Source organism: Acomys minous (assembly GCF_964271855.1).
Source record: "Acomys minous genome assembly, chromosome: 9".
Taxonomy (NCBI): Eukaryota; Metazoa; Chordata; class Mammalia; order Rodentia; family Muridae; genus Acomys; species Acomys minous.
Window position 1 is genome coordinate 78,107,923 of NC_140490.1, and position 18,666 is coordinate 78,126,588.

Genomic DNA, 18,666 nt, shown 5'->3' on the forward strand with positions numbered 1-18,666 from the left:
CATCATTTCTCTTGCTTCCCTGTGCGTAGGGAAGCTCAGTTTTAGTGACAGGAGCTCCCACAAGCGTCTCCTCCGTGTGTTCGCACTTTCTTCTAAACAGCGTATTTGCTGTGAGAAAAGTGCATTGCAGTACCGTTTCACCTTTCAGCACATACATGTGTAAAAGCACAGCGCTAGCAGAAACAACAGTTTCTTGATGTTGTCTAACTCTCGGAACAAGTTGCACACTTCTGAGAGGCATTTGGGCAACTTTGTCAGAAATGAGTTTTTGCCTAAAGAGACGTGCTTTAGAACGCACTAGTTTTTCCTCTTCGCACAGTAGTACAGATTCTGGGTATGTGACTGTGTTTGATGAAATCATCATTTCTCTTGCTTCCCTGTGCGTAGGGAAGCTCAGTTTTAGTGACAGGAGCGCCCACAAGCGTCTCCTCCGTGTGTTCGCACTTTCTTCTAAACAGCGTATTTGCTGGGAGAAAAGTGCATTACAGTGCCGTTTCTCCGTTCAGTAAATACATGTGTAGAAGCACACCGCTAGCAGAAACAACAGTTTCTTGATGTTTTCTAACTCGGGGAACAAGTTGCACACTTCTTAGAGGCATTTCGGCAACTTTGTCAGAAAGGAGTTTTTTGCCTAAAGAGACGTGCTTTAGAACGCACTAGTTTTTCCTCTTCGCACACTAGTACAGATTCTGGGTATGTGACTGTGCTTGATGAAATCCTCATTTCTCTTGCTTCCCTGTGCGTAGGGAAGCTCAGTTTTAGTCACAGGAGCTCCCACAAGTGTCTCCTCATTGTGTTCACATTTCCGTAGAAACAGTCTATTTCCTGGGAGAAACGTGCATTAATTACTATTCCGATTCACCGTTCAGCACATACATGTGTAGAAGCACAGCGCTACGAGAAACAACAGTTTCTTGATGTTGTCTAACTCGCGGAACAAGTTGCACACTTCTGAGAGGCATTTGGGCAACTTTGTCAGAAAGGAGTTTTTTGCCTAAAAAGACGTGCTTTAGAACGCACTAGTTTTTCCTCTTCGCGCAGTTGTACAGATTCCGAGTATGTGACTGTGTTTGATGAAATCATCATTTCTCTTGCTTCCCTGTGCGTAGGGAAGCTCAGTTTTAGTGACAGGAGCGCCCACAAGCGTCTTCTCGGTGTGTTCGCACTTTCTTCTAAACAGCGTATTTGCTGGGAGAAAAGTGCATTACAGTGCCGTTTCACCGTTCAGTAAATACATGTGTAGAAGCACACCGCTAGCAGAAACAACAGTTTCTTGATGTTTTCTAACTCGGGGAACAAGTTGCACACTTCTTAGAGGCATTTCGGCAACTTTGTCAGAAAGGAGTTTTTTGCCTAAAGAGGCGTGCTTTAGAACGCACTAGTTTTTCCTCTTCGTACAGTAGTACAGATTCTGGGTATGTGACTGTGCTTGATGAAATCCTCATTTCTCTTGCTTCCCTGTGCGTAGGGAAGCTCAGTTTTAGTCACAGGAGCGCCCACAAGCGTCTCCTCCGTGTGTTCACATTTCCGTAGAAACAGTGTATTTCCTGAGAGAAACGTGCATTAATTACTATTCCGATTCACCGTTCAGCACATACATGTGTAGAAGCACAGCGCTAGCAGAAACAACAGTTTCTTGATGTTGTCTAACTCGCGGAACAAGTTGCACACTTCTGAGAGGCATTTGGGCAACTTTGTCAGAAAGGAGTTTTTTTGCCTAAAGAGACGTGCTTTAGAACGCACTAGTTTTTCCTCTTTGCGCAGTTGTACAGATTCCGAGTATGTGACTGTGTTTGATGAAATCATCATTTCCTTTGCCTCCATGTGCGTAGGGAAGCTCAGTTTTAGTGACAGGAGCGCCCACAAGCGTCTCCTCCGTGTGTTCGCACTTTCTTCTAAACAGCGTATTTGCTGGGAGAAAAGTGCATTACAGTGCCGTTTCACCGTTCAGTAAATACATGTGTAGAAGCACACCGCTAGCAGAAACAACAGTTTCTTGATGTTTTCTAACTCGGGGAACAAGTTGCACACTTCTTAGAGGCATTTCGGCAACTTTGTCAGAAAGGAGTTTTTTGCCTAAAGAGACGTGCTTTAGAACGCACTAGTTTTTCCTCTTTGCGCAGTTGTACAGATTCCGAGTATGTGACTGTGTTTGATGAAATCATCATTTCTCTTGCTTCCCTGTGCGTAGGGAAGCTCAGTTTTAGTGACAGGAGCTCCCACAAGCGTCTCCTCCGTGTGTTCGCACTTTCTTCTAAACAGCGTATTTGCTGGGAGAAAAGTGCATTACAGTGCCGTTTCACCGTTCAGTAAATACATGTGTAGAAGCACACCGCTAGCAGAAACAACAGTTTCTTGATTTTTTCTAACTCGGGGAACAAGTTGCACACTTCTTAGAGGCATTTCGGCAACTTTGTCAGAAAGGAGTTTTTTGCCTTAAGAGACGTGCTTTAAAACGCACTAGTTTTTCCTCTTCGCACAGTAGTACAGATTCTGGGTATGTGACTGTGTTTGATGAAATCATCATTTCTCTTGCTTCCCTGTGCGTAGGGAAGCTCAGTTTTAGTCACAGGAGCTCCCACAAGTGTCTCCTCATTGTGTTCACATTTCCGTAGAAACAGTGTATTTCCTGAGAGAAACGTGCATTAATTACTATTCCGATTCACCGTTCAGCACATACATGTGTAGAAGCACAGCGCTAGCAGAAACAACAGTTTCTTGATGTTGTCTAACTCGCGGAACAAGTTGCACACTTCTGAGAGGCATTTGGGCAACTTTGTCAGAAATGAGTTTTTGCCTAAAGAGACGTGCTTTAGAAAGCACTAGTTTTTCCTCTTCGCACTGTAGTACAGATTCTGGGCATGTGACTGTGTTTGATGAAATCCTCATTTCTCTTGCTTCCCTGTGCGTAGGGAAGCTCAGTTTTAGTGACAGGAGCGCCCACAAGCGTCTCCTCCGTGTGTTCGCACTTTCTTCTAAACAGCGTATTTGCTGGGAGAAAAGTGCATTACAGTGCCGTTTCACCGTTCAGTAAATACATGTGTAGAAGCACACCGCTAGCAGAAACAACAGTTTCTTGATGTTTTCTAACTCGGGGAACAAGTTGCACACTTCTGAGAGGCATTTGGGCAACTTTGTCAGAAAGGAGTTTTTTGCCTAAAGTGGCGTGCTTTAGAACGCTCTAGTTTTTCCTCGTCGTACAGTAGTACAGATTCTAGGTATGTGACTGTGCTTGATGAAATCCTCATTTCTCTTGCTTCCCTGTGTGTAGGGAAGCTCCGTTTTAGTCACAGGAGCTCCCACAAGTGTCTCCTCATTGTGTTCACATTTCCGTAGAAACAGTGTATTTCCTGGGAGAAACGTGCATTAATTACTATTCCGATTCACCGTTCAGCACATACATGTGTAGAAGCACAGCGCTAGCAGAAACAACAGTTTCTTGATGTTGTCTAACTCGCGGAACAAGTTGCACACTTCTGAGAGGCATTTGGGCAACTTTGTCCGAAATGAGTTTTTGCCTAAAGAGACGTGCTTTAGAACGCACTAGTTTTTCCTCTTTGCGCAGTTGTACAGATTCCGAGTATGTGACTGTGTTTGATGAAATCATCATTTCTCTTGCCTCCATGTGCGTAGGGAAGCTCAGTTTTAGTGACAGGAGCGCCCACAAGCGTCTCCTCCGTGTGTTCGCACTTTCTTCTAAACAGCGTATTTGCTGGGAGAAAAGTGCATTACAGTGCCGTTTCACCGTTCAGTAAATACATGTGTAGAAGCACACCGCAAGCAGAAACAACAGTTTCTTGATGTTTTCTAACTCGGGGAACAAGTTGCACACATCTTAGAGGCATTTCGGCAACTTTGTCAGAAAGGACTTTTTTGCCTAAAGAGACGTGCTTTAGAACGCACTAGTTTTTCCTCTTTGCGCAGTTGTACAGATTCCGAGTATATGACTGTGTTTGATGAAATCATCATTTCTCTTGCTTCCCTGTGCGTAGGGAAGCTCAGTTTTAGTGACAGGAGCGCCCACAAGCGTCTCCTCCGTGTGTTCGCACTTTCTTCTAAACAGCGTATTTGCTGGGAGAAAAGTGCATTACAGTGCCGTTTCACCGTTCAGTAAATACATGTGTAGAAGCACACCGCAAGCAGAAACAACAGTTTCTTGATGTTTTCTAACTCGGGGAACAAGTTGCACACTTCTTAGAGGCATTTCGGCAACTTTGTCAGAATGGAGTTTTTTGCCTAAAGAGACGTGCTTTAGAACGCACTAGTTTTTCCTCTTCGCACAGTAGTACAGATTCTGGGTATGTGACTGTGCTTGATGAAATCCTCATTTCTCTTGCTTCCCTGTGCGTAGGGAAGCTCAGTTTTAGTCACAGGAGCTCCCACAAGTGTCTCCTCATTGTGTTCACATTTCCGTAGAAACAGTCTATTTCCTGGGAGAAACGTGCATTAATTACTATTCCGATTCACCGTTCAGCACATACATGTGTAGAAGCACAGCGCTACCAGAAACAACAGTTTCTTGATGTTGTCTAACTCGCGGAACAAGTTGCACACTTCTGAGAGGCATTTGGGCAACTTTGTCAGAAATGAGTTTTTGCCTAAAGAGACGTGCTTTAGAACTCACTAGTTTTTCATCTTTGCGCAGTTGTACAGATTCCGAGTATGTGACTGTGTTTGATGAAATCATCATCATTTCTCTTGCTTCCCTGTGCGTAGGGAAGCTCAGTTTTAGTGACAGGAGCTCCCACAAGCGTCTCCTCCGTGTGTTCGCACTTTCTTCTAAACAGCGTATTTGCTGTGAGAAAAGTGCATTGCAGTACCGTTTCACCTTTCAGCAAATATATGTGTAAAAGCACAGCGCTAGCAGAAACAACAGTTTCTTGATGTTGTCTAACTCGCGGAACAAGTTGCACACTTCTGAGAGGCATTTGGGCAACTTTGTCAGAAATGAGTTTTTGCCTAAAGAGACGTGCTTTAGAACGCACTAGTTTTTCCTCTTCGCACAGTAGTACAGATTCTGGGTATGTGACTGTGTTTGATGAAATCATCATTATTTCTTGCTTCCCTGTGCGTAGGGAAGCTCAGTTTTAGTGACAGGAGCGCCCACAAGCGTCTCCTCCGTGTGTTCGCACTTTCTTCTAAACAGCGTATTTGCTGGGAGAAAAGTGCATTACAGTGCCGTTTCACCGTTCAGTAAATACCTGTGTAGAAGCACACCGCTAGCAGAAACAACAGTTTCTTGATGTTTTCTAACTCGGGGAACAAGTTGCACACTTCTAAGAGGCATTTCGGCAACTTTGTCAGAAAGGAGTTTTTTGCCTAAAGAGACGTGCTTTAGAACGCACTAGTTTTTCCTCTTCGCACAGTAGTACAGATTCTGGGTATGTGACTGTGCTTGATGAAATCCTCATTTCTCTTGCTTCCCTGTGCGTAGGGAAGCTCAGTTTTAGTCACAGGAGCTCCCACAAGTGTCTCCTCATTGTGTTCACATTTCCGTAGAAACAGTCTATTTCCTGGGAGAAACGTGCATTAATTACTATTCCGATTCACCGTTCAGCACATACATGTGTAGAAGCACAGCGCTAGCAGAAACAACAGTTTCTTGATGTTGTCTAACTCGCGGAACAAGTTGCACACTTCTGAGAGGCATTTGGGCAACTTTGTCAGAAATGAGTTTTTGCCTAAAGAGACGTGCTTTAGAACGCACTAGTTTTTCCTCTTTGCGCAGTTGTACAGATTCCGAGTATGTGACTGTGTTTGATGAAATCATCATTTCTCTTGCTTCCCTGTGCGTAGGGAAGCTCAGTTTTAGTGACAGGAGCTCCCACAAGCGTCTCCTCCGTGTGTTCGCACTTTCTTCTAAACAGCGTATTTGCTGGGAGAAAAGTGCATTGCAGTACCGTTTCAGCTTTCATCAAATATATGTGTAAAAGCACAGCGCTAGCAGAAACAACAGTTTCTTGATGTTGTCTAACTCGCGGAACAAGTTGCACACTTCTGAGAGGCATTTGGGCAACTTTGTCAGAAATGAGTTTTTGCCTAAAGAGACGTGCTTTAGAACGCACTAGTTTTTCCTCTTCGCACAGTAGTACAGATTCTGGGTATGTGACTGTGTTTGATGAAATCATCATTTCTCTTGCTTCCCTGTGCGTAGGGAAGCTCAGTTTTAGTGACAGGAGCTCCCACAAGTGTCTCCTCATTGTGTTCACATTTTCGTAGAAACAGTCTATTTCCAGGGAGAAACGTGCATTAATTACTATTCCGATTCACTGTTCAGCACATACATGTGTAGAAGCACAGCGCTAGCAGAAACAACAGTTTCTTGATGTTGTCTAACTCGCGGAACAAGTTGCACACTTCTGAGAGGCATTTGGGCAACTTTGTCAGAAATGAGTTTTTGCCTAAAGAGACGTGCTTTAGAAAGCACTAGTTTTTCCTCTTCGCACTGTAGTACAGATTCTGGGCATGTGACTGTGTTTGATGAAATCCTCATTTCTCTTGCTTCCCTGTGCGTAGGGAAGCTCAGTTTTAGTGACAGGAGCGCCCACAAGCGTCTCCTCCGTGTGTTCGCACTTTCTTCTAAACAGCGTATTTGCTGGGAGAAAAGTGCATTACAGTGCCGTTTCACCGTTCAGTAAATACATGTGTAGAAGCACACCGCTAGCAGAAACAACAGTTTCTTGATGTTTTCTAACTCGGGGAACAAGTTGCACACTTCTGAGAGGCATTTGGGCAACTTTGTCAGAAAGGAGTTTTTTGCCTAAAGTGGCGTGCTTTAGAACGCTCTAGTTTTTCCTCGTCGTACAGTAGTACAGATTCTAGGTATGTGACTGTGCTTGATGAAATCCTCATGTCTCTTGCTTCCCTGTGTGTAGGGAAGCTCCGTTTTAGTCACAGGAGCTCCCACAAGTGTCTCCTCATTGTGTTCACATTTCCGTAGAAACAGTGTATTTCCTGGGAGAAACGTGCATTAATTACTATTCCGATTCACCGTTCAGCACATACATGTGTAGAAGCACAGCGCTAGCAGAAACAACAGTTTCTTGATGTTGTCTAACTCGCGGAACAAGTTGCACACTTCTGAGAGGCATTTGGGCAACTTTGTCCGAAATGAGTTTTTGCCTAAAGAGACGTGCTTTAGAACGCACTAGTTTTTCCTCTTTGCGCAGTTGTACAGATTCCGAGTATGTGACTGTGTTTGATGAAATCATCATTTCTCTTGCCTCCATGTGCGTAGGGAAGCTCAGTTTTAGTGACAGGAGCGCCCACAAGCGTCTCCTCCGTGTGTTCGCACTTTCTTCTAAACAGCGTATTTGCTGGGAGAAAAGTGCATTACAGTGCCGTTTCACCGTTCAGTAAATACATGTGTAGAAGCACACCGCAAGCAGAAACAACAGTTTCTTGATGTTTTCTAACTCGGGGAACAAGTTGCACACATCTCAGAGGCATTTCGGCAACTTTGTCAGAAAGGACTTTTTTGCCTAAAGAGACGTGCTTTAGAACGCACTAGTTTTTCCTCTTTGCGCAGTTGTACAGATTCCGAGTATATGACTGTGTTTGATGAAATCATCATTTCTCTTGCTTCCCTGTGCATAGGGAAGCTCAGTTTTAGTGACAGGAGCGCCCACAAGCGTCTCCTCCGTGTGTTCGCACTTTCTTCTAAACAGCGTATTTGCTGGGAGAAAAGTGCATTACAGTGCCGTTTCACCGTTCAGTAAATACATGTGTAGAAGCACACCGCAAGCAGAAACAACAGTTTCTTGATGTTTTCTAACTCGGGGAACAAGTTGCACACTTCTTAGAGGCATTTCGGCAACTTTGTCAGAAAGGAGTTTTTTGCCTAAAGAGACGTGCTTTAGAACGCACTAGTTTTTCCTCTTCGCACAGTAGTACAGATTCTGGGTATGTGACTGTGCTTGATGAAATCCTCATTTCTCTTGCTTCCCTGTGCGTAGGGAAGCTCAGTTTTAGTCACAGGAGCTCCCACAAGTGTCTCCTCATTGTGTTCACATTTCCGTAGAAACAGTCTATTTCCTGGGAGAAACGTGCATTAATTACTATTCCGATTCACCGTTCAGCACATACATGTGTAGAAGCACAGCGCTACCAGAAACAACAGTTTCTTGATGTTGTCTAACTCGCGGAACAAGTTGCACACTTCTGAGAGGCATTTGGGCAACTTTGTCAGAAATGAGTTTTTGCCTAAAGAGACGTGCTTTAGAACTCACTAGTTTTTCATCTTTGCGCAGTTGTACAGATTCCGAGTATGTGACTGTGTTTGATGAAATCATCATCATTTCTCTTGCTTCCCTGTGCGTAGGGAAGCTCAGTTTTAGTGACAGGAGCTCCCACAAGCGTCTCCTCCGTGTGTTCGCACTTTCTTCTAAACAGCGTATTTGCTGTGAGAAAAGTGCATTGCAGTACCGTTTCACCTTTCAGCAAATATATGTGTAAAAGCACAGCGCTAGCAGAAACAACAGTTTCTTGATGTTGTCTAACTCTCGGAACAAGTTGCACACTTCTGAGAGGCATTTGGGCAACTTTGTCAGAAATGAGTTTTTGCCTAAAGAGACGTGCTTTAGAACGCACTAGTTTTTCCTCTTCGCACAGTAGTACAGATTCTGGGTATGTGACTGTGTTTGATGAAATCATCATTTCTCTTGCTTCCCTGTGCGTAGGGAAGCTCAGTTTTAGTGACAGGAGCGCCCACAAGCGTCTCCTCCGTGTGTTCGCACTTTCTTCTAAACAGCGTATTTGCTGGGAGAAAAGTGCATTACAGTGCCGTTTCACCGTTCAGTAAATACATGTGTAGAAGCACACCGCTAGCAGAAACAACAGTTTCTTGATGTTTTCTAACTCGGGGAACAAGTTGCACACTTCTAAGAGGCATTTCGGCAACTTTGTCAGAAAGGAGTTTTTTGCCTAAAGAGACGTGCTTTAGAACGCACTAGTTTTTCCTCTTCGCACAGTAGTACAGATTCTGGGTATGTGACTGTGCTTGATGAAATCCTCATTTCTCTTGCTTCCCTGTGCGTAGGGAAGCTCAGTTTTAGTCACAGGAGCTCCCACAAGTGTCTCCTCATTGTGTTCACATTTTCGTAGAAACAGTCTATTTCCAGGGAGAAACGTGCATTAATTACTATTCCGATTCACTGTTCAGCACATACATGTGTAGAAGCACAGCGCTAGCAGAAACAACAGTTTCTTGATGTTGTCTAACTCGCGGAACAAGTTGCACACTTCTGAGAGGCATTTGGGCAACTTTGTCAGAAATGAGTTTTTGCCTAAAGAGACGTGCTTTAGAAAGCACTAGTTTTTCCTCTTCGCACTGTAGTACAGATTCTGGGCATGTGACTGTGTTTGATGAAATCCTCATTTCTCTTGCTTCCCTGTGCGTAGGGAAGCTCAGTTTTAGTGACAGGAGTGCCCACAAGCGTCTCCTCCGTGTGTTCGCACTTTCTTCTAAACAGCGTATTTGCTGGGAGAAAAGTGCATTACAGTGCCGTTTCACCGTTCAGTAAATACATGTGTAGAAGCACACCGCTAGCAGAAACAACAGTTTCTTGATGTTTTCTAACTCCGGGAACAAGTTGCACACTTCTGAGAGGCATTTGGGCAACTTTGTCAGAAAGGAGTTTTTTGCCTAAAGTGGCGTGCTTTAGAACGCACTAGTTTTTCCTCGTCGTACAGTAGTACAGATTCTAGGTATGTGACTGTGCTTGATGAAATCCTCATTTCTCTTGCTTCCCTGTGTGTAGGGAAGCTCCGTTTTAGTCACAGGAGCTCCCACAAGTGTCTCCTCATTGTGTTCACATTTCCGTAGAAACAGTGTATTTCCTGGGAGAAACGTGCATTAATTACTATTCCGATTCACCGTTCAGCACATACATGTGTAGAAGCACAGCGCTAGCAGAAACAACAGTTTCTTGATGTTGTCTAACTCGCGGAACAAGTTGCACACTTCTGAGAGGCATTTGGGCAACTTTGTCCGAAATGAGTTTTTGCCTAAAGAGACGTGCTTTAGAACGCACTAGTTTTTCCTCTTTGCGCAGTTGTACAGATTCCGAGTATGTGACTGTGTTTGATGAAATCATCATTTCTCTTGCCTCCATGTGCGTAGGGAAGCTCAGTTTTAGTGACAGGAGCGCCCACAAGCGTCTCCTCCGTGTGTTCGCACTTTCTTCTAAACAGCGTATTTGCTGGGAGAAAAGTGCATTACAGTGCCGTTTCACCGTTCAGTAAATACATGTGTAGAAGCACACCGCAAGCAGAAACAACAGTTTCTTGATGTTTTCTAACTCGGGGAACAAGTTGCACACATCTTAGAGGCATTTCGGCAACTTTGTCAGAAAGGACTTTTTTGCCTAAAGAGACGTGCTTTAGAACACACTAGTTTTTCCTCTTTGCGCAGTTGTACAGATTCCGAGTATATGACTGTGTTTGATGAAATCATCATTTCTCTTGCTTCCCTGTGCGTAGGGAAGCTCAGTTTTAGTGACAGGAGCGCCCACAAGCGTCTCCTCCGTGTGTTCGCACTTTCTTCTAAACAGCGTATTTGCTGGGAGAAAAGTGCATTACAGTGCCGTTTCACCGTTCAGTAAATACATGTGTAGAAGCACACCGCAAGCAGAAACAACAGTTTCTTGATGTTTTCTAACTCGGGGAACAAGTTTCACACTTCTTAGAGGGATTTCGGCAACTTTGTCAGAAAGGAGTTTTTTGCCTAAAGAGACGTGCTTTAGAACGCACTAGTTTTTCCTCTTCGCACAGTAGTACAGATTCTGGGTATGTGACTGTGTTTGATGAAATCATCATTTCTCTTGCTTCCCTGTGCGTAGGGAAGCTCAGTTTTAGTGACAGGAGCGCCCACAAGCGTCTTCTCCGTTTGTTCGCACTTTCTTCTAAACAGCGTATTTGTTGGGAGAAAAGTGCATTACAGTGCCGTTTCACCGTTCAGTAAATACATGTGTAGAAGCACACCGCTAGCAGAAACAACAGTTTCTTGATGTTTTCTAACTCGGGGAACAAGTTGCACACTTCTTAGAGGCATTTCGGCAACTTTGTCAGAAAGGAGTTTTTTGCCTAAAGTGGCGTGCTTTAGAACGCACTAGTTTTTCCTCGTCGTACAGTAGTACAGATTCTAGGTATGTGACTGTGCTTGATGAAATCCTCATTTCTCTTGCTTCCCTGTGTGTAGGGAAGCTCCGTTTTAGTCACAGGAGCTCCCACAAGTGTCTCCTCATTGTGTTCACATTTCCGTAGAAACAGTGTATTTCCTGGGAGAAACGTGCATTAATTACTATTCCGATTCACCGTTCAGCACATACATGTGTAGAAGCACAGCGCTAGCAGAAACAACAGTTTCTTGATGTTGTCTAACTCGCGGAACAAGTTGCACACTTCTGAGAGGCATTTGGGCAACTTTGTCCGAAATGAGTTTTTGCCTAAAGAGACGTGCTTTAGAACGCACTAGTTTTTCCTCTTTGCGCAGTTGTACAGATTCCGAGTATGTGACTGTGTTTGATGAAATCATCATTTCTCTTGCCTCCATGTGCGTAGGGAAGCTCAGTTTTAGTGACAGGAGCGCCCACAAGCGTCTCCTCCGTGTGTTCGCACTTTCTTCTAAACAGCGTATTTGCTGGGAGAAAAGTGCATTACAGTGCCGTTTCACCGTTCAGTAAATACATGTGTAGAAGCACACCGCAAGCAGAAACAACAGTTTCTTGATGTTTTCTAACTCGGGGAACAAGTTGCACACATCTTAGAGGCATTTCGGCAACTTTGTCAGAAAGGACTTTTTTGCCTAAAGAGACGTGCTTTAGAACACACTAGTTTTTCCTCTTTGCGCAGTTGTACAGATTCCGAGTATATGACTGTGTTTGATGAAATCATCATTTCTCTTGCTTCCCTGTGCGTAGGGAAGCTCAGTTTTAGTGACAGGAGCGCCCACAAGCGTCTCCTCCGTGTGTTCGCACTTTCTTCTAAACAGCGTATTTGCTGGGAGAAAAGTGCATTACAGTGCCGTTTCACCGTTCAGTAAATACATGTGTAGAAGCACACCGCAAGCAGAAACAACAGTTTCTTGATGTTTTCTAACTCGGGGAACAAGTTTCACACTTCTTAGAGGGATTTCGGCAACTTTGTCAGAAAGGAGTTTTTTGCCTAAAGAGACGTGCTTTAGAACGCACTAGTTTTTCCTCTTCGCACAGTAGTACAGATTCTGGGTATGTGACTGTGTTTGATGAAATCATCATTTCTCTTGCTTCCCTGTGCGTAGGGAAGCTCAGTTTTAGTGACAGGAGCGCCCACAAGCGTCTTCTCCGTTTGTTCGCACTTTCTTCTAAACAGCGTATTTGTTGGGAGAAAAGTGCATTACAGTGCCGTTTCACCGTTCAGTAAATACATGTGTAGAAGCACACCGCTAGCAGAAACAACAGTTTCTTGATGTTTTCTAACTCGGGGAACAAGTTGCACACTTCTTAGAGGCATTTCGGCAACTTTGTCAGAAAGGAGTTTTTTGCCTAAAGTGGCGTGCTTTAGAACGCACTAGTTTTTCCTCGTCGTACAGTAGTACAGATTCTAGGTATGTGACTGTGCTTGATGAAATCCTCATTTCTCTTGCTTCCCTGTGTGTAGGGAAGCTCCGTTTTAGTCACAGGAGCTCCCACAAGTGTCTCCTCATTGTGTTCACATTTCCGTAGAAACAGTGTATTTCCTGGGAGAAACGTGCATTAATTACTATTCCGATTCACCGTTCAGCACATACATGTGTAGAAGCACAGCGCTAGCAGAAACAACAGTTTCTTGATGTTGTCTAACTCGCGGAACAAGTTGCACACTTCTGAGAGGCATTTGGGCAACTTTGTCCGAAATGAGTTTTTGCCTAAAGAGACGTGCTTTAGAACGCACTAGTTTTTCCTCTTTGCGCAGTTGTACAGATTCCGAGTATGTGACTGTGTTTGATGAAATCATCATTTCTCTTGCCTCCATGTGCGTAGGGAAGCTCAGTTTTAGTGACAGGAGCGCCCACAAGCGTCTCCTCCGTGTGTTCGCACTTTCTTCTAAACAGCGTATTTGCTGGGAGAAAAGTGCATTACAGTGCCGTTTCACCGTTCAGTAAATACATGTGTAGAAGCACACCGCAAGCAGAAACAACAGTTTCTTGATGTTTTCTAACTCGGGGAACAAGTTGCACACATCTTAGAGGCATTTCGGCAACTTTGTCAGAAAGGACTTTTTTGCCTAAAGAGACGTGCTTTAGAACACACTAGTTTTTCCTCTTTGCGCAGTTGTACAGATTCCGAGTATATGACTGTGTTTGATGAAATCATCATTTCTCTTGCTTCCCTGTGCGTAGGGAAGCTCAGTTTTAGTGACAGGAGCGCCCACAAGCGTCTCCTCCGTGTGTTCGCACTTTCTTCTAAACAGCGTATTTGCTGGGAGAAAAGTGCATTACAGTGCCGTTTCACCGTTCAGTAAATACATGTGTAGAAGCACACCGCAAGCAGAAACAACAGTTTCTTGATGTTTTCTAACTCGGGGAACAAGTTTCACACTTCTTAGAGGGATTTCGGCAACTTTGTCAGAAAGGAGTTTTTTGCCTAAAGAGACGTGCTTTAGAACGCACTAGTTTTTCCTCTTCGCACAGTAGTACAGATTCTGGGTATGTGACTGTGTTTGATGAAATCATCATTTCTCTTGCTTCCCTGTGCGTAGGGAAGCTCAGTTTTAGTGACAGGAGCGCCCACAAGCGTCTTCTCCGTTTGTTCGCACTTTCTTCTAAACAGCGTATTTGTTGGGAGAAAAGTGCATTACAGTGCCGTTTCACCGTTCAGTAAATACATGTGTAGAAGCACACCGCTAGCAGAAACAACAGTTTCTTGATGTTTTCTAACTCGGGGAACAAGTTGCACACTTCTTAGAGGCATTTCGGCAACTTTGTCAGAAAGGAGTTTTTTGCCTAAAGAGGCGTGCTTTAGAACGCACTAGTTTTTCCTCTTCGTACAGTAGTACAGATTCTGGGTATGTGACTGTGCTTGATGAAATCCTCATTTCTCTTGCTTCCCTGTGCGTAGGGAAGCTCAGTTTTAGTCACAGGAGCTCCCACAAGTGTCTCCTCATTGTGTTCACATTTCCGTAGAAACAGTGTATTTCCTGAGAAAAACGTGCATTAATTACTATTCCGATTCACCGTTCAGCACATACATGTGTAGAAGCACAGCGCTAGCAGAAACAACAGTTTCTTGATGTTGTCTAACTCGCGGAACAAGTTGCACACTTCTGAGAGGCATTTGGGCAACTTTGTCAGAAATGAGTTTTTGCCTAAAGAGACGTGCTTTAGAACGCACTAGTTTTTCCTCTTTGCGCAGTTGTACAGATTCCGAGTATGTGACTGTGTTTGATGAAATCATCATTTCTCTTGCTTCCCTGTGCGTAGGGAAGCTCAGTTTTAGTGACAGGAGCGCCCACAAGCGTCTCCTCCGTGTGTTCGCACTTTCTTCTAAACAGCGTATTTGCTGGGAGAAAAGTGCATTACAGTGCCGTTTCACCGTTCAGTAAATACATGTGTAGAAGCACACCGCTAGCAGAAACAACAGTTTCTTGATGTTTTCTAACTCGGGGAACAAGTTGCACACTTCTGAGAGGCATTTCGGCAACTTTGTCAGAAAGGAGTTTTTTGCCTAAAGAGACGTGCTTTAGAACGCACTAGTTTTTCGTCTTTGCGCAGTTGTACAGATTCCGAGTATGTGACTGTGTTTGATGAAATCCTCATTTCTCTTGCTTCCCTGTGCGTAGGGAAGCTCAGTTTTAGTGACAGGAGCTCTCACAAGCGTCTCCTCCGTGTGTTCGCACTTTCTTCTAAACAGCGTATTTGCTGGGAGAAAAGTGCAATACAGTGCCGTTTCACCGTTCAGCACATACATGTGTAGAAGCACAGCGCTAGCAGAAACAACAGTTTCTTGATGTTGTCTAACTCGCGGAACAAGTTGCACACTTCTGAGAGGCATTTGGGCAACTTTGTCCGAAATGAGTTTTTGCCTAAAGAGACTTGCTTTAGAACGCACTAGTTTTTCCTCTTTGCGCAGTTGTACAGATTCCGAGTATGTGACTGTGCTTGATGAAATCCTCATTTCTCTTGCTTCCCTGTGCGTAGGGAAGCTCAGTTTTAGTCACAGGAGCTCCCACAAGTGTCTCCTCATTGTGTTCACATTTCCGTAGAAACAGTGTATTTCCTGGGAGAAACGTGCATTAATTACTATTCCGATTCACCGTTCAGCACATACATGTGTAGAAGCACAGCGCTAGCAGAAACAACAGTTTCTTGATGTTGTCTAACTCGCGGAACAAGTTGCACACTTCTGAGAGGCATTTGGGCAATTTTGTCAGAAAGGAGTTTTTTGCCTAAAGAGACGTGCTTTAGAACGCACTAGTTTTTCCTCTTTGCGCAGATGTACAGATTCCGAGTATGTGACTGTGTTTGATGAAATCATCATTTCTCTTGCCTCCATGTGCGTAGGGAAGCTCAGTTTTAGTGACAGGAGCGCCCACAAGCGTCTCCTCCGTGTGTTCGCACTTTCTTCTAAACAGCGTATTTGCTGGGAGAAAAGTGCATTACAGTGCCGTTTCACCGTTCAGTAAATACATGTGTAGAAGCACACCGCAAGCAGAAACAACAGTTTCTTGATGTTTTCTAACTCGGGGAACAAGTTGCACACATCTTAGAGGCATTTCGGCAACTTTGTCAGAAAGGAGTTTTTTGCCTAAAGAGACGTGCTTTAGAACGCACTAGTTTTTCCTCTTTGCGCAGTTGTACAGATTCCGAGTATGTGACAGTGTTTGATGAAATCATCATTTCTCTTGCTTCCCTGTGCGTAGGGAAGCTCAGTTTTAGTGACAGGAGCGCCCACAAGCGTCTCCTCCGTGTGTTCGCACTTTCTTCTAAACAGCGTATTTGCTGGGAGAAAAGTGCATTACAGTGCCGTTTCACCGTTCAGTAAATACATGTGTAGAAGCACACCGCTAGCAGAAACAACAGTTTCTTGATGTTTTCTAACTCGGGGAACAAGTTGCACACTTCTTAGAGGGATTTCGGCAACTTTGTCAGAAAGGAGTTTTTTGCCTAAAGAGACGTGCTTTAGAACGCACTAGTTTTTCCTCTTCGCACAGTAGTACAGATTCTGGGTATGTGACTGTGTTTGATGAAATCATCATTTCTCTTGCTTCCCTGTGCGTAGGGAAGCTCAGTTTTAGTCACAGGAGCTCCCACAAGTGTCTCCTCATTGTGTTCACATTTCCGTAGAAACAGTCTATTTCCTGGGAGAAACGTGCATTAATTACTATTCCGATTCACCGTTCAGCACATACATGTGTAGAAGCACAGCGCTACCAGAAACAACAGTTTCTTGATGTTGTCTAACTCGCGGAACAAGTTGCACACTTCTGAGAGGCATTTGGGCAACTTTGTCAGAAAGGAGTTTTTGCCTAAAGAGACGTGCTTTAGAACTCACTGGTTTTTCCTCTTTGCGCAGTTGTACAGATTCCGAGTATGTGACTGTGTTTGATGAAATCATCATTTCTCTTGCTTCCCTGTGCGTAGGGAAGCTCAGTTTTAGTGACAGGAGCTCCCACAAGCGTCTCCTCCGTGTGTTCGCACTTTCTTCTAAACAGCGTATTTGCTGTGAGAAAAGTGCATTGCAGTACCGTTTCACCTTTCAGCAAATATATGTGTAAAAGCACAGCGCTAGCAGAAACAACAGTTTCTTGATGTTGTCTAACTCTCGGAACAAGTTGCACACTTCTGAGAGGCATTTGGGCAACTTTGTCCGAAATGAGTTTTTGCCTAAAGAGACGTGCTTTAGAACGCACTAGTTTTTCCTCTTTGCGCAGTTGTACAGATTCCGAGTATGTGACTGTGTTTGATGAAATCATCATTTCTCTTGCTTCCCTGTGCGTAGGGAAGCTCAGTTTTAGTGACAGGAGCGCCCACAAGCGTCTCCTCCGTGTGTTCGCACTTTCTTCTAAACAGCGTATTTGCTGGGAGAAAAGTGCATTACACTGCCGTTTCACCGTTCAGTAAATACATGTGTAGAAGCACACCGCTAGCAGAAATACCAGTTTCTTGATGTTTTCTAAGTCGGGGAACAAGTTGCACACTTCTTAGAGGCATTTCGGCAACTTTGTCAGAAAGGAGTTTTTTGCCTAAAGAGACGTGCTTTAGAACGCACTAGTTTTTCCTCTTCGCACAGTAGTACAGATTCTGCGGATGTGACTGTGCTTGATGAAATCCTCATTTCTCTTGCTTCCCTGTGCGTAGGGAAGCTCAGTTTTAGTCACAGGAGCTCCCACAAGTGTCTCCTCATTGTGTTCACATTTTCGTAGAAACAGTCTATTTCCAGGGAGAAACGTGCATTAATTACTATTCCGATTCACCGTTCAGCACATACATGTGTAGAAGCACAGCGCTACCAGAAACAACAGTTTCTTGATGTTGTCTAACTCGCGGAACAAGTTGCACACTTCTGAGAGGCATTTGGGCAACTTTGTCAGAAATGAGTTTTTGCCTAAAGAGACGTGCTTTAGAAAGCACTAGTTTTTCCTCTTTGCGCAGTTGTACAGATTCCGAGTATATGACTGTGTTTGATGAAATCATCATTTCTCTTGCTTCCCTGTGCGTAGGGAAGCTCAGTTTTAGTGACAGGAGCGCCCACAAGCGTCTCCTCCGTGTGTTCGCACTTTCTTCTAAACAGCGTATTTGCTGGGAGAAAAGTGCATTACAGTGCCGTTTCACCGTTCAGTAAATACATGTGTAGAAGCACACCGCAAGCAGAAACAACAGTTTCTTGATGTTTTCTAACTCGGGGAACAAGTTGCACACTTCTTAGAGGGATTTCGGCAACTTTGTCAGAAAGGAGTTTTTTGCCTAAAGAGACGTGCTTTAGAACGCACTAGTTTTTCCTCTTCGCACAGTAGTACAGATTCTTGGTATGTGACTGTGTTTGATGAAATCATCATTTCTCTTGCTTCCCTGTGCGTAGGGAAGCTCAGTTTTAGTGACAGGAGCGCCCACAAGCGTCTTTTCCGTTTGTTCGCACTTTCTTCTAAACAGCGTATTTGTTGGGAGAAAAGTGCATTACAGTGCCGTTTCACCGTTCAGTAAATACATGTGTAGAAGCACACCGCTAGCAGAAACAACAGTTTCTTGATGTTTTCTAACTCGGGGAACAAGTTGCACACTTCTTAGAGGCATTTCGGCAACTTTGTCAGAAAGGAGTTTTTTGCCTAAAGAGGCGTGCTTTAGAACGCACTAGTTTTTCCTCTTCGTACAGTAGTACAGATTCTGGGTATGTGACTGTGCTTGATGAAATCCTCATTTCTCTTGCTTCCCTGTGCGTAGGGAAGCTCAGTTTTAGTCACAGGAGCTCCCACAAGTGTCTCCTCATTGTGTTCACATTTCCGTAGAAACAGTGTATTTCCTGAGAAAAACGTGCATTAATTACTATTCCGATTCACCGTTCAGCACATACATGTGTAGAAGCACAGCGCTAGCAGAAACAACAGTTTCTTGATGTTGTCTAACTCGCGGAACAAGTTGCACACTTCTGAGAGGCATTTGGGCAACTTTGTCAGAAATGAGTTTTTGCCTAAAGAGACGTGCTTTAGAACGCA